Raw genomic sequence first — 13775 nt, forward strand, 5'->3', positions numbered from 1 at the left:
GGCCACTGGTGGCACAGAGGAGTGTTACTGTGTGGGTGAGGACTGGGACGACTTCGTGGAAAGACTCCAGCAGAGCTTTGTCACGAAGGACTGGCTGGAAGTGACAGCGGCTGACAAGCAGAGGGCACATCTACTGACCAGCTGCAGACCACAGACGTATGCGCTGATGAAAGACCTGCTCGCACCCCAAAAGCCAGCGGACAAGTCCTTCGAAGAGCTCAGCCAGCTGATCAGTGAGCATCTCAAGCCGGCGAGTAGCGTACACATGGCCCAGCACCGGTTCTACACACACCGGTGTCGGGAGGGACAAAACATCTCGGAACTGCAGTGCTTGGCCAGTCTCTGTAAGTTCTCCGATGCCTGCTGGGGAAAGATGTTAAGGGACTTTTTCATCGAGGGCATTAATCATGCCGGCATTTTCAGGAAGCTCATAGAGGTCAAGGACTTGACTTTAAAAGGGGCGGCGTTGATAGCTCAGACCTTCATGGCAGGGGAAGAGGAGACCAAGCTAATTTACGCACGCAGCCCTGGTCCAAACATGGCGACGGACCAGGGAGTCAACATGGTGAACGCAGTTCGGGACCCCGCAGGCAGGCAAGGGCATTTCGACACCGCCCAGGCAGCAACAGGCTCTAGGGTGGGCCCACAACAAGGACAATGGAAAAGGGATCGGCAATTCACGCCATCTCGAGGAACAATGCGTCCCGCGATGGGACCATTAACACCCACCATCAAAGTGCTTAGAAACAGCCAAATGGACAGAGAGGAATGCCTGGTAATAGTCCTTTTGTTAACAGCAATCTCAATCTCAGCTCATGCTGGAGGTGCGGGGATAGACACACTGCGAGAAGCTGCAGGTTCCAGCAATATATCTGTAGGATTTGTAATGTCAGTGGACACTTGGCCAGGATGTGCAAAAAGGCAGTAGCGAGGCTAATCTGCGAGACAGAGGAACCAGACGAGGGGTCCGCAATGCAGGATGAGGCCTGGGGTAAAGCCATAAATGTTGAAGTTCAGCGGGATCATGTGGCTGACGTCCACAGCTCATACATTAAAACGCCACCCATGATAATGAAAGTCTTACTGAATGGCATCCCAGTGCACATGGAGCTGGATACGGGAGCTAGCCAGTCACTCATGAGCGCCCAACAATTTACGAGACTATGGCCACACACAACTAGCAGGCCCAAACTGGAACGCATTGAGACGCAGCTACAGACGTACACCAAAGAGATCATCCCAGTGCTGGGCAGTGCAAACTTGGTGGTAACACATAATGGATCACAGAACTGGCTGCCACTCTGGATCGTTCCGGGAAATGGCCCTGCGCGTTTGGGGAGGAGTTGGCTAGCTGAGATGAATTGGAAATGGGGGGATGTGCACGCCATTTCATCTGTGGAGCGAAATTCATGCTCACAGGTCCTGCAAAAATTCGGGTCACTGTTTCAACCTGGTGTCGGTATGTTCAAGGGCACTAAAGTAGTGATATGCATCACTCCGGACGCCACACCAGTGCACCACAAAGCCAGAGCGGTGCCGTACGTGATGCGTGAGAAAATTGAATGTGAACTGGACAGGCTGCTCAGAGAGGGCAGAATTTTGGCCATTGAATTCAGCGACTGGGCAAGTCCCATCGTTCCCGTCCTCAAAGCAGATGTCTCGGTTAGGATTTGTGGTGACGACAAAGCCACCATCAACCGAGTGTCGCTGCAAGACCAATACCCGCTTCCGAGAGTGGAGGACCTTTTTGCCACGCTGGCAGGTGGCAAGCTGTTCATGAAGTTGGACCTCACTTCGGCCTACATGACTCAGGAACTGGCTGAAGAATCCAAACTTCTGACCACCATCACGTTGCACAAAGGATTATTTATCTACAACAGGTGTCCGTTTGGCATTCGTTCGGCAGCAGCCATCTTTCAGAGAAACATGGAAAGCTTGCTCAAATCCATTCCTGGAACAATCATATTCCAAGACGACATTCTCATAACGGGTCGAGACACCGAAGAACACCTCCACAACCTGGAGGAGGTGCTACGCTGATTGGACCGGGTAGGCTTGCGGCTGAAAAAGGCCAAGTGCGTGTTTTTGGCCCCAGAGGTCGAGTTTTTGTGCAGGAGGGTTGCCGCAGACGGCCCACTGAATCAAAAATGGAGGCGATCCGCCGGGTGCCCAGGCCCGGCAACACGTCGGAGTTGCAATCATTCCTGGGACTTTTTAACTATTTTGGGAACTTTCTGCCGAACTTAAGTACATTGTTGGAGCCGTTACACATGCTCCTGCGTAAAGGTTGTGAATGGCTTAGGGGGGATTGTCAAGAACGGGCTTTCAATAGGGCGAGGAACCTACTGTGTTCCAACAAACCGTTGACTTTGTATGACCCCTGTAAAAAACTGGTCTTAACGTGCGATGCGTCATCCTTCGGGGTTGGGTGTGTGTTGCAGCAGGGTAACGATGATGGCCGACTCCAACCGGTGGCTTACGCCTCCAGGTCGTTCTCCCAGGCAGCGCGTGGATACGGCATGGTCGAGAAGGAAGCACTCGCGTGTGTTTACGGTGTGAAAAAGATGCACCAGTATCTTTTTTGTAGACAGTTCGAGCTAGAGACGGACCACAAGCCATTAACATCCCTGTTGTCTGACAGCAAGGCTGTCAACGCCAATGCGTCAGCTCGCATACTGGGCCCTCACGCTGGCTGCGTATGACTACATCATACAGCACCGACCAGGCACCAAAAATTGCGCCGACACGCTCAGCAGGCTCCCACTGGCCACCACCGAGGGAACGTCGGAGCAGAGCGCCGAGATGGTCATGGCCGTTGAGGCTTTTGACACTGCGGGCTCCCCCATCACAGCCCGCCAGATCAAACTCTGGACAAACAGCGACCCCCTCCTATCCATGATAAAGAAATGTGTCCTGACTGGGGATTGGGCGCCCGCGCACAGGGCGTGCCCCGAGGAAGTCAGACCGTTTCAGAGACGGATGGATGAGCTCTCCATCCAAGCCGACTGCCTGCTATGGGGCAACCGGGTAGTCATGCCCCAGAAAGGAAGGGAAGCGTTCATCAGGGAACTCCACAACGAGCACCCTGGCATCGTGTTAATGAAGGCCATTGTCCGGTCACATGTATGGTGGCCGGGGATTGACTCAGACCTGGAACACTGGGTTCACAGGTGCATGACGTGTGCCCAGCTGGGCAATGCCCCCAGGGAGGCCACACTTAGCCCGTGGCCCTGGCCCACCAGACCATGGTCACGTATTCACGTAGACTATGGCGAAAATGTTCCTGATTGTTGTCGATGCATACTCGAAGTGGATCGAGTGCATCATATTGAAATCATGCACGACATCCATCACCGTGTAGAGTCTGCGTACGGTTTTCGCGACCCCATGGCTTGCCGGACATCCTGGTCAGCGACAATGGCCCGTGTTTCACCAGCCATGAATTCCAGGAGTTTATGTCGGGCAATGGTATCAAACACACCCGGACAGCCCCGTTCAAGCCAGCTTCCAATGGCCAGGCAGAATGGGCGGTCCAAGTCATAAAACAGGGCATGCTACGCATCCCAGGACCCTCCCTTCAGTACCGCCTATCGCGCCTCCTGCTGGCCTACAGGTCCCGCCCGCACTCGCTCACGGCAGTCCCGCCAGCGGAACTCCTCACGAAATGCACGCTCAAGACGCGGCTGTCCCTCATTCACCCAGCCCTAGCAGACATTGTTGAGGGCAAGCGCCAGTCCCAAACCGAGCTCCATGATCGAAACTCAAGGGGGAGGTGTATAGAAATGGATGACCCGGTATTTGTTCTTAACCATGCTTTGGGACCCAAGTGGCTTGAGGGCACTGTAACTGGCAAAGAAGGGAATAGGGTCATAGTGGTCAGACTAAACAATGGGCAGATATGCCGCAAACACTTGGACCAAGTAAAGAAAAGGTTCAGCATAGACACGGAGGAACCTGAAGAAGAGCATGAGATAGCACCCACACCACTGCCAGCGGATGGTTTTCTAGACCAATATGTCGAGGAACCAACTAGGGGGGAGGCCATCTTAGACTGGGTGTTGTGTAATGAGAGAGGATTAATTAGCAATCTCATTGTGCGAGGCCCCTTGGGGAAGAGTGACCATAATATAGTGGAATTCTGCATTAGGATGGAGAATGAAACAGTTAATTCAGAGACCATGGTCCAGAACTTAAAGAAGGGTAACTTTGAAGGTATGAGGCATGAATTGGCTAAGATAGATTGGCTAATGATACTTAAGGGGTTGACTGTGGATGGGCAATGGCAGACATTTAGAGAACGCATGGATGAATTACAACAATTGTACATTCCTGTCTGGCGTAAAAATAAAAAAGGGAAGGTGGCTCAACCGTGGCTATCTAGGGAAATCAGGGATAGTATTAAAGCCAAGGAAGTGGCATACAAATTGGCCAGAAATAGCAGCGAACCTGGGGACTGGGAGAAATTTAGAACTCAGCAGAGGAGGACAAAGGGTTTGATTAGGGTAGGGAAAATGGAGTACGAGAAGAAGCTTGCAGGGAACATTAAGGCGGATTGCAAAAGTTTCTATAGGTATGTAAAGAGAAAGAGGTTAGTAAAGACAAACGTAGGTCCCCTGCAGTCAGAATCAGGGGAAGTCATAACGGGGAACAAAGAAATGGCAGACCAATTGAACAAGTACTTTGGTTCAGTATTCACTAAGGAGGACACAAACAACCTTCCGGATATAAAAGTGGTCAGAGGGTCTATTAAGGAGGAGGAACTGAGGGAAATCTTTATTAGTCGGGAAATTGTGTTGGGGAAATTGATGGGATTGAAGGCCGATAAATCCCCAGGGCCTGATGGACTGCATCCTAGAGTACTTAAGGAGGTGGCCTTGGAAATAGCGGATGCATTGACAGTCATTTTCCAACATTCCATTGACTCTGGATCAGTTCCTATGGAGTGGAGGGTAGCCAATGTAACCCCACTTTTTAAAAAAGGAGGGAGAGAGAAAGCAGGGAATTATAGACCGGTCAGCCTGACCTCAGTAGTGGGTAAAATGATGGAATCAATTATTAAGGATGTCATAGCAGCGCATTTGGAAAATGGTGACATGATAGGTCCAAGTCAGCATGGATTTGTAAAAGGGAGATCATGCTTGACAAATCTTCTGGAATTTTTTGAGGATGTTTCCAATAAAGTGGACAAAGGAGTACCAGTTGATGTGGTATATTTGGACTTTCAGAAGGCTTCCGACAAGGTCCCACACAGGAGATTAATGTGCAAAGTTAAAGCACATGGGATTGGGGGTAGTGTGCTGACGTGGATTGAGAACTGGTTGTCAGACAGGAAGCAAAGAGTAGGAGTAAATGGGTACTTTTCGGAATGGCAGGCAGTGACTAGTGGGGTACCGCAGGGTTCTGTGCTGGGGCCCCAGCTGTTTACATTATACATTAATGATTTAGACGAAGGGATTAAATGTAGTATCTCCAAATTTGCGGATGACACTAAGTTGGGTGGCAGTGTGAGCTGCGAGGAGGATGCTATGAGGCTACAGAGTGACTTGGATAGGTTAGGTGAGTGGGCAAATGCGTGGCAGATGAAGTATAATGTGGATAAATGTGAGGTTATCCACTTTGGTGGTAAAAACAGAGAGACAGACTATTATCTGAATGGTGACAGATTAGGAAAAGGGAAGGTGCAACGAGACCTGGGTGTCATGGTACATCAGTCATTGAAGGTTGGCATGCAGGTACAGCAGGCGGTTAAGAAAGCAAATGGCATGTTGGCCTTCATAGCGAGGGGATTTGAGTACAGGGGCAGGGAGGTGTTGCTACAGTTGTACAGAGCCTTGGTGAGGCCACACCTGGAGTATTGTGTACAGTTTTGGTCTCCTAACTTGAGGAAGGACATACTTGCTGTTGAGGGAGTGCAGCGAAGATTCACCAGACTGATTCCCGGGATGGTGGGACTGACCTATCAAGAAAGACTGAATCAACTGGGCTTGCATTCACTGGAGTTCAGAAGAGTGAGAGGGGACCTCATAGAAACGTTTAAAATTCTGACGGGTTTGGACAGGTTGGATGCAGGAAGAATGTTCCCAATGTTGGGGAAGTCCAGAACCAGGGGTCACAGTCTAAGGATAAGGGGTAAGCCATTTAGGACCGAGATAAGGAGAAACTTCTTCACCCAGAGAGTGGTGAACCTGTGGAATTCTCTACCACGGGAAGTAGTTGAGGCCAATTCACTAAATATATTCAAAAGGGAGTTAGATGAAGTCCTTACTACTCGGGGGATCAAGGGGTATGGCGTGAAAGCAGGAAGTGGGTACTGAAGTTTCATGTTCAGCCATGAACTCGTTGAATGGCGGTGCAGGCTAGAAGGGCTGAATGGCCTGCTCCTGCACCTATTTTCTATGTTTCTATGTTTCTATCAACAAAGACAGTCCTCAGCAGGCACAGTCCCTGCGGCCAGGCCGGACAGGCCGGAATCACCTCAGGTGACAGAGACGTGTGCCGAGGCTCAGCCACCAGAGCCACAATTGCGGCGCTCCACGAGAGAGCGTCGACCACCTGACAGACTTAACCTCTGAAACTAAAAGACTTAAGGGGGGAAGTGATGTCATGTATTTAACCAGCTTGCAATGACATAGTCATGTAACTGTAACTCATGTACACTGCACTTGTACCCTAGAAATGCACACCCTGACCACAGGGGGTGAACTTGCGGGAGACACTCCTCACCTGGGTTTCCAGGTATAAAAGGGGAGGTCCCACCCAGGGTCAGCACTCCTTGGTCCTGGCAATAAAGGTGAAGGTCACAGAGTGACCGTGCCTGATATATCCATGCCTCGTGTGAGTTTGTAGTAAGGTGCAGGGACACTACAATCAATACTGGCTGAGAAATTACAGGCCCCGTTACTATAAATGCCCTAATCTATCTTCAAAATTATTAATTGTCCTCTACAAACACAATATAAACTCAAAATTTACCACAATGTGATTAGATGATTGTCAAGATTTTAAAACGCCCTTAAAATCACTCACGAATTACTTCAATGATCCCATCAACTTGAAGCAGCCTTTTCTTAAACCTCCTCCATTTTACAAAATGGCATCCATACCGCTGAGTTAAGGTCAGGTGAGTGTAGCTTTTCTTGAGCGTCTTTTTGGGCGAGCGATCATTTGGGCAGTACATGGGCGAAATGCCGAAAGTAGCGCTCGGCGATAATCTGGGCAGTATTTGGGTGTTAGTTTCCATTATAAACAGTCTGCTGGGCGGTGCACGTGTGATGACCTCAGATTTTAATAAAAAATATGGGCGGGCGGTTCAGTTCATTCCCGGCAGTAATTGTATGCCGAAAGTTCCACCAACAATAAATGGGTGATAACCGGGTGTTAGTTTCCATTTATAATCAAATATGGGCGGTAAACAGAATCTTGGCGGTAATATGGGCAGTAAATGGGCAGATATATGCTAAAAGTCTAGCCCTGTAACTTAACAAAAACATTTAATGGAAACTCAACAAATTAAATTAAAATTCTATTCCCGGGGGCGATGACGCACTCCAGTCCCTTCAGTGCCCATCGGTCAGGGGATGGCCTCGAGTGTGCTGGTGGACACCACGTGCTCCATCGGCAGGTATACCCTGGTGCAAACATAGGTGTGGAAGAGCGACAGGCAGTCGAGCTGAGCAACTCTCTCCACCTGCAAGCTGAGGGGAAAATCTCTGTCTGGATGTCCTAACTTTGTGTATAGAAGAACTCCACGAGGCTGAGTACTGTGAGCTAAACTTAGTGTGACCTTAGTCTTCTTTATTACAACTCCAGAGTGCATAAACAACATGGCAGCCAACCTTTTATATTGGCCCTGCACGTGTGTGCAGGTGACCATTAGGACTCCAACAGTCGCGCCCTCTGGTGACAAGTATTATATAGTTGCATACATAACATCACTCCCCCCCCCCCAAAGTCTTCGGTACAAATTATTTACAAGTTGAGGCGATCCGGAGCCCTTCGCTCCCTGGTTGATTGTCTAAGTTCAAACCCTGGTGTGTGTGAGTTGGTCGGACCATTGCTGCACTGCACCGCGGCTGGTCTGACCGGACTGTCAGGAACAGTGGGTTCATCCTCGTGATTGACAGCGAGGTCGATTGCTGGTTGGGTGTGTGTTGGTGGATCGTCGATGGTGATGTCCTCTTCAAGTCGTTCCTGGTTGTCAGCAAATCGCAATTTGGTCTGATCTAAATGCTTTCTGCACGTTTGGCCATTTAACAGTTTGATTATAAACACCCTATTCCCTTCCTTGGCCAAAACAGTGCCAGCAACCACTTGGGACCATGACCGTAATTCAGGACAAACACAGGGTGGTTAACATCAATGTCACGTGAAACAGCCGCGTGATCGTAGTACATGTTCTGCTGGTGTCGCCGGGTTTCCACGTGATCATTAAGATCTGGATGGACTAGGGAGAGCTTGGTTTTGAGGGCTCTCTTCATTAACAATTCTGCCGGGGGAACCCCGGTGAGCAAGTGGGGTTGCGTCAGTTAACTGAGCAGAATAAGAGACAAGCGGATCTGCAGGGAGCCGTCCGTCATGCGTTTCATGCTCTGCTTGAAACATAGAAACATAGAAATATAGAAAATAGATGCAGGAGTAGGCTATTCGGCTCTTCGAGCTTGCACCACTATTCAATGAGATCCTGGCTGATCATTCACCTCAGTACCCCTTTCCTGCTTTCTCTCCATACCCCTTGATCCCTTTAGCCGTAAGGGCCATAACTAACTCCCTCTTGAATATATCCAATGAACTGGCATCAACAACTCTCTGCGGTAGCAAATTCCACAGGTTAACAACTTGCTTGATTATTTGGACTGCCCGCTCCGTTTGACCGTTAAACGTGCTTGCTGCCATTACGGGTCATAAACTCATTGACTTCCGAGCTGGTGAAACACGGTCCATTGTTGCTGACTAGGACGTCGGGCAAGCCATGGGTGGCGAACAGGGCCCGGAGGCTTTCAATGGTGGCTGTGGACGTGCTGGATGACATGATTATGCATTCAATCCATTTGGAATAAGCGTCCATGATAGAGAATTCAAACAGACTGCATTTAGACAGGTTGAGAAAACACAGACTCCCATGTCAACGTGCGACTGAGCACATTGCATTAAGTCATCAATCAACTTGACATTTTAGGACCTTTGGGTAGCGAGCCAATTAAAGGTTAAAAGACTATCAAATGAGCCAATAAGGTCAAAGAAGGTGAGTTCTTTTCTGTAAATTGCACCAGGTATAAGTACAGCCATTTTGACCATGTGGTCTCAGAAGGACAAAGGCCTGGCTTAAAACCAAGAGCTTGTTGCTGCTGCCAAAATAAAGTTACATTAAAACTACAACTGGAGTTCGTATTTCATTGGAAATTAAGAGATCTAACAATTTTGGCTTCACGAACACAATCGGTGAGGAAAGAAACTGAATTTTGGACATCGGACCTACATACTGAGGTAAGGACTCCTCTTTATAAAAGTCCTTGGTGAAAAGTCTAAATTCGCCTCTCCTTCTACGCGATTCCGAAAGCCTCCGGTTTGCGAACCCTCCAGTTGGTAGTTGGCTCGAGGTCCCATAGACGTCTAACTTCGGCGGTGTGTTAGTTAATTAATCACCGACCTAATGATCGGCTAGAAAGCCTACGACTCGAGACCCCAGTAAAGAAATCAGTATTATGGCAGTAGGAGATAAGAGCAAAGAATTGCCTACAACTGTTAAAGGCGGGCAGGCACCACCTGAGGTTTCGATCGATGAAATCCTCCAACAGTTGAAAGAATACATAGAGCAACAATTCAACTTATCTAAAACCTGTATTAAGATCGAACAAAAGTACGGAACCTCCAAAGGACAATGGTCCTTGGACGAGATTAAAAGGGTCTGGGGAAAAACGACCCGTATGAAAAATAAAGGGTGAATTAAATGGTCCCTAGCCGTTATGGGAAAGATCAGAAAGCGGAATGAAATTATAATGCGTTCCCAACATGATCGAGAACTGACCAGTACAAAGGACCAATTGCAAGCTGTTTGTGAACACCTCCGACAGAAAAAACTTGAACTTGAAAAGTCGGAAGCGGAAGTTAAAGATCTTAAAGATGAAATTAAAGAATGGAAAAAATCATTAGGTCAAGAGACAGTAATAGGAAAAGGAAAATGTATCGGTCAATTCCCAGGGTACCCATGTTTGGATAACTTAAAAGCGCAAACCCGAAGACACGACCGGGGATTCTGAATCCTCTGACGATACAGGGTCGGAGGATGAAGATTTAGGGGTGCGCTTTGCCCCGTTTAAAAAAAGACAAGCTGTAGTCAAATCAGAAGAGACTGCGGATGAGGGCGGAACCAAAAAAACGAAGGAAAGGCTGTATGAAAAATACTTATTTCATGATCCGGCAGACCCAGAGAAAATTGATAAATGGTCCAAGGAATTGCCCAATCCAAAGAAAGGGGGAGTGAAAACATGGGACCAATTGGACCGCTTAAGAAATATATATCAACTTCATCCCTGGGACGGAGTGCAAATTTTGACCATAATGGTGCCAAAAACACAGGGAACAAAATTGCACGACAAGGTAGAAGAAGCTTTGGGGCAGGATGAGCAAGAATTAAACGCAGGATGGGAGGCGATTAAACACTGGCTGCAAGCCTTCAGTCCAGCTAAGACAGACTGGGGAAAAATTGCAGCCTGCCAACAGAAAGGAACAGAGGAGGTCCTGGAGTATGACGAGCGGTTTAGATGCACGTGGCTAGAACATTCAGGTATGAATAATACGGATGAGGAAATGGATGAACAAGTGTTTGGACCCCTGAAAGCAGCTTTTGTGGCAGGTCTAAAGCCAGAACTGTCCAAAATGCTTAAGGTAGTGTTACCGGACTGGAAAGGTAGAGGAACTACCTTTACAGCATTGGTGGATCGATGTAACCAATTAGATCGGGATATGGGAGCTAAAGTCCAAGCTGTACAGGCTATGGGATGGAAATCCCAGGATTCCGATAAACAGTTATTAGGAAAATTACCCGGAAAATGTCATTATTGTGGGAAAGAAGGTCACTGGGCCAAGACGTACAGGGCAAAACAGCAAGGTCGTGGCCGGGGAAGAGGACGCAGCCAGGGATACAATTCAGCCAACAAACCAGGCTTGTCACAAGATAACGACCTCATAGAAGCATTTAAGCGACTGACAATACAACAACAGAAGGAGTTACTTGAGATAGCAAAAAACGATTAGAGCCCACCCTGGCCCCCCTCCTCGCACTAATACAACAGAGGGGAGATGGGCTATATATAACTGTGAGGGTGGGCGATAAGAATGTGGACTGTCTTTTAGACACAGGGGCGGAATTAACATGCTTACCCCTACAATATGGAGACTTTTTGCCGTTGGATGGTAGGGCACATACAGCCTATGGAGTTGGGGGCCATAAAATGGAAATTAAAAGGACAACACCGGTACTTATAGGGCTGGGTCCACATGAACTAACCACGCCATCTGGATAGGCCCAGTAGATCAACCCCTTTTGGGAATGGACGTTCTAATCCAAGTAGATTCATCGTTGCATTTCGAGGATGGTCGGGTGACATGGTCAATTGGAACTTTGAAGAAAGAAGAATTGAAGGAACACCCGATATGGGCTAAAGATAAGAACAATTGTGGCCTACTCCAGATGGAGCCTGCGTCATTTACCGGGACCAAGCCTCCATGCACTAAACAGTATCCCATCAGTCCAACTGCCATCGCGGGAATCTTACCGGTTATTCAGCAATTGGAGAAACAAGGGGTGCTTATTAAAACGCATAGCGCCTCCAATACCCCGTGTGGCCGGTACAGAAATCTAATGAGACTTGGCGTTTGACTGTCGATTATAGGAAAGCTAATCAGTGTATTGATCAAAAAGCTCCTTTGGTCGCAGATCCCTCCACCATTTTTAATGCCCTCAAACCGGAACATAAATATTTCTCGGTTATAGAAATGGCCAATGGATTTTGGTCGGTGCCTCTGGCACCGGAGATTCAACAGTGGTTTGCTTTCACGGTCCAAGGACAACAGTATACTTGGACCCGGTTACCGCAGGATTTCCACAACAGCCCTACCATATTCCACATGGCTTTACAAAGCCATTTGCGAGAATTACCTCCCCTGTCATCCACAGTCATCCAATATGTAGACGATATCCTGCTAGTTTCAAACACGGAAGAACAGCATGAACAAGATTTATGAGCTTTGCTGTACCACCTTTGGCTGAAAGGACATAAAGCCAGCATCAACAAAGCACAAATATCCCAAGAAGAGGTTGTATACCTGGGACAAAAGATTTCACAAGGAAAGAGAGAACTTACCCAGGATAGAACTGCAGCCATTCGGGCTGCTAAAAAACCCACCACTATTCAGGAACTAAGGTCTTTTTTGGGATTGTGTAACTTTAACAGAAATTGGATTGATTCCTTCACACAGCTTGCTCAGCCACTGAATGATATTTTAAAGGGGAAACGTGCCTCTAAAGAAGCCATCACCCTCACTAAAGAACAGCAAGAGGCCTTCCTTAGTTTGAAAAAGGCTTTGTGTTCGGCACCGGCTCTGGGAATCCCCGACTGTGGTAAGCCATTTACCCTGTTTGTCCATGAGAAAGAAGGATACATGACAGCTATACTGACACAAGAACATGGGGATCGGCAAAGACCTATTGGCTATTATTCGGCAAAACTGGATGCGGTAGCCCTCGGATGGGGAAGTTGACTAAGGGCCATGGAAGCTACATGTCGAGCGGTAATGATCACTGCGGGTCTAGTCCTCGACCAAAAGCTGATTGTCAAGTGTCCCCACACAGCACATGCTTTGCTGTCTATGAATAGAATGTCTCAGGTGACGGCAGCTAGATGGACCCGCTGGACAGCAGTTTTGGAAGCTCCTAATCTCCATATCGTCCGGGCCAGCCTGGTTAATCCCGCAACTATGCTCCCGATGTCAGAATCGAGGGAGCAAGAGGGGGGAGAAAGTGAAGAGCATGACTGCGTGGAGATTTTAAAAGAAACAGAAGAAGCAGCCTTAGCAGCAGAGGAGCCTCTGCACAACCCAGACCTCATCCTGTTTACAGATGGTTCCTCCTTTGTTGACAATGGTACCAGAAAAGCAGGATGGGCAGTTACAACCTTATATGAGGTAGTGGCAAAAGGATGTTTATCCTCAGGAACGTCAGCACAACAGGCCAAGTTACGGGCCCTGTCAGAAGCATGTCGAATAGCAGAAGGACAGACAGCTAATGTCTACACAGATTCGCGTTATGCTTTTGGAGTCGCTCACGACTTTGGTCTGTTATGACGTAAAAGAGGATTCCTCACTGCTGCTAGTACACCTATCCGAAATGGAAAAGAAGTCCGAGACTTACTGGAGGCCATACAATTACCTCAGGAAGTGTCCATCCTGAAGTGTATGGACCATACCAAGGAAAATACCACGGAAGCACAGGGAAATGCCCTAGCCAACCAGGCAGCTAAAGATGCCGCCTCACAGGGCGTTCCCCCAGAAGAACCAACATAGATGTGCAGATTGAAAGCACTCAGGACTCTGACACGAGACCTTCAAACAATGCAAGGCGAGTGCTCCCGAGAGGAAAAATGGACATGGATTGAGGCAGGAATTAAGCTATGTGAAGATGGTGTCTGGAGACAAAGAGTTACCTTTTTTAGCCCAACAGATCCACTCGTGGGGACACTTGGCCTCACAACAGATGACGGCACGGTTCCAGAAAAGCT

Source organism: Pristiophorus japonicus, chromosome 7 (genome assembly GCF_044704955.1).
Source record: "Pristiophorus japonicus isolate sPriJap1 chromosome 7, sPriJap1.hap1, whole genome shotgun sequence".
Lineage (NCBI taxonomy): Eukaryota > Metazoa > Chordata > Chondrichthyes > Pristiophoridae > Pristiophorus > Pristiophorus japonicus.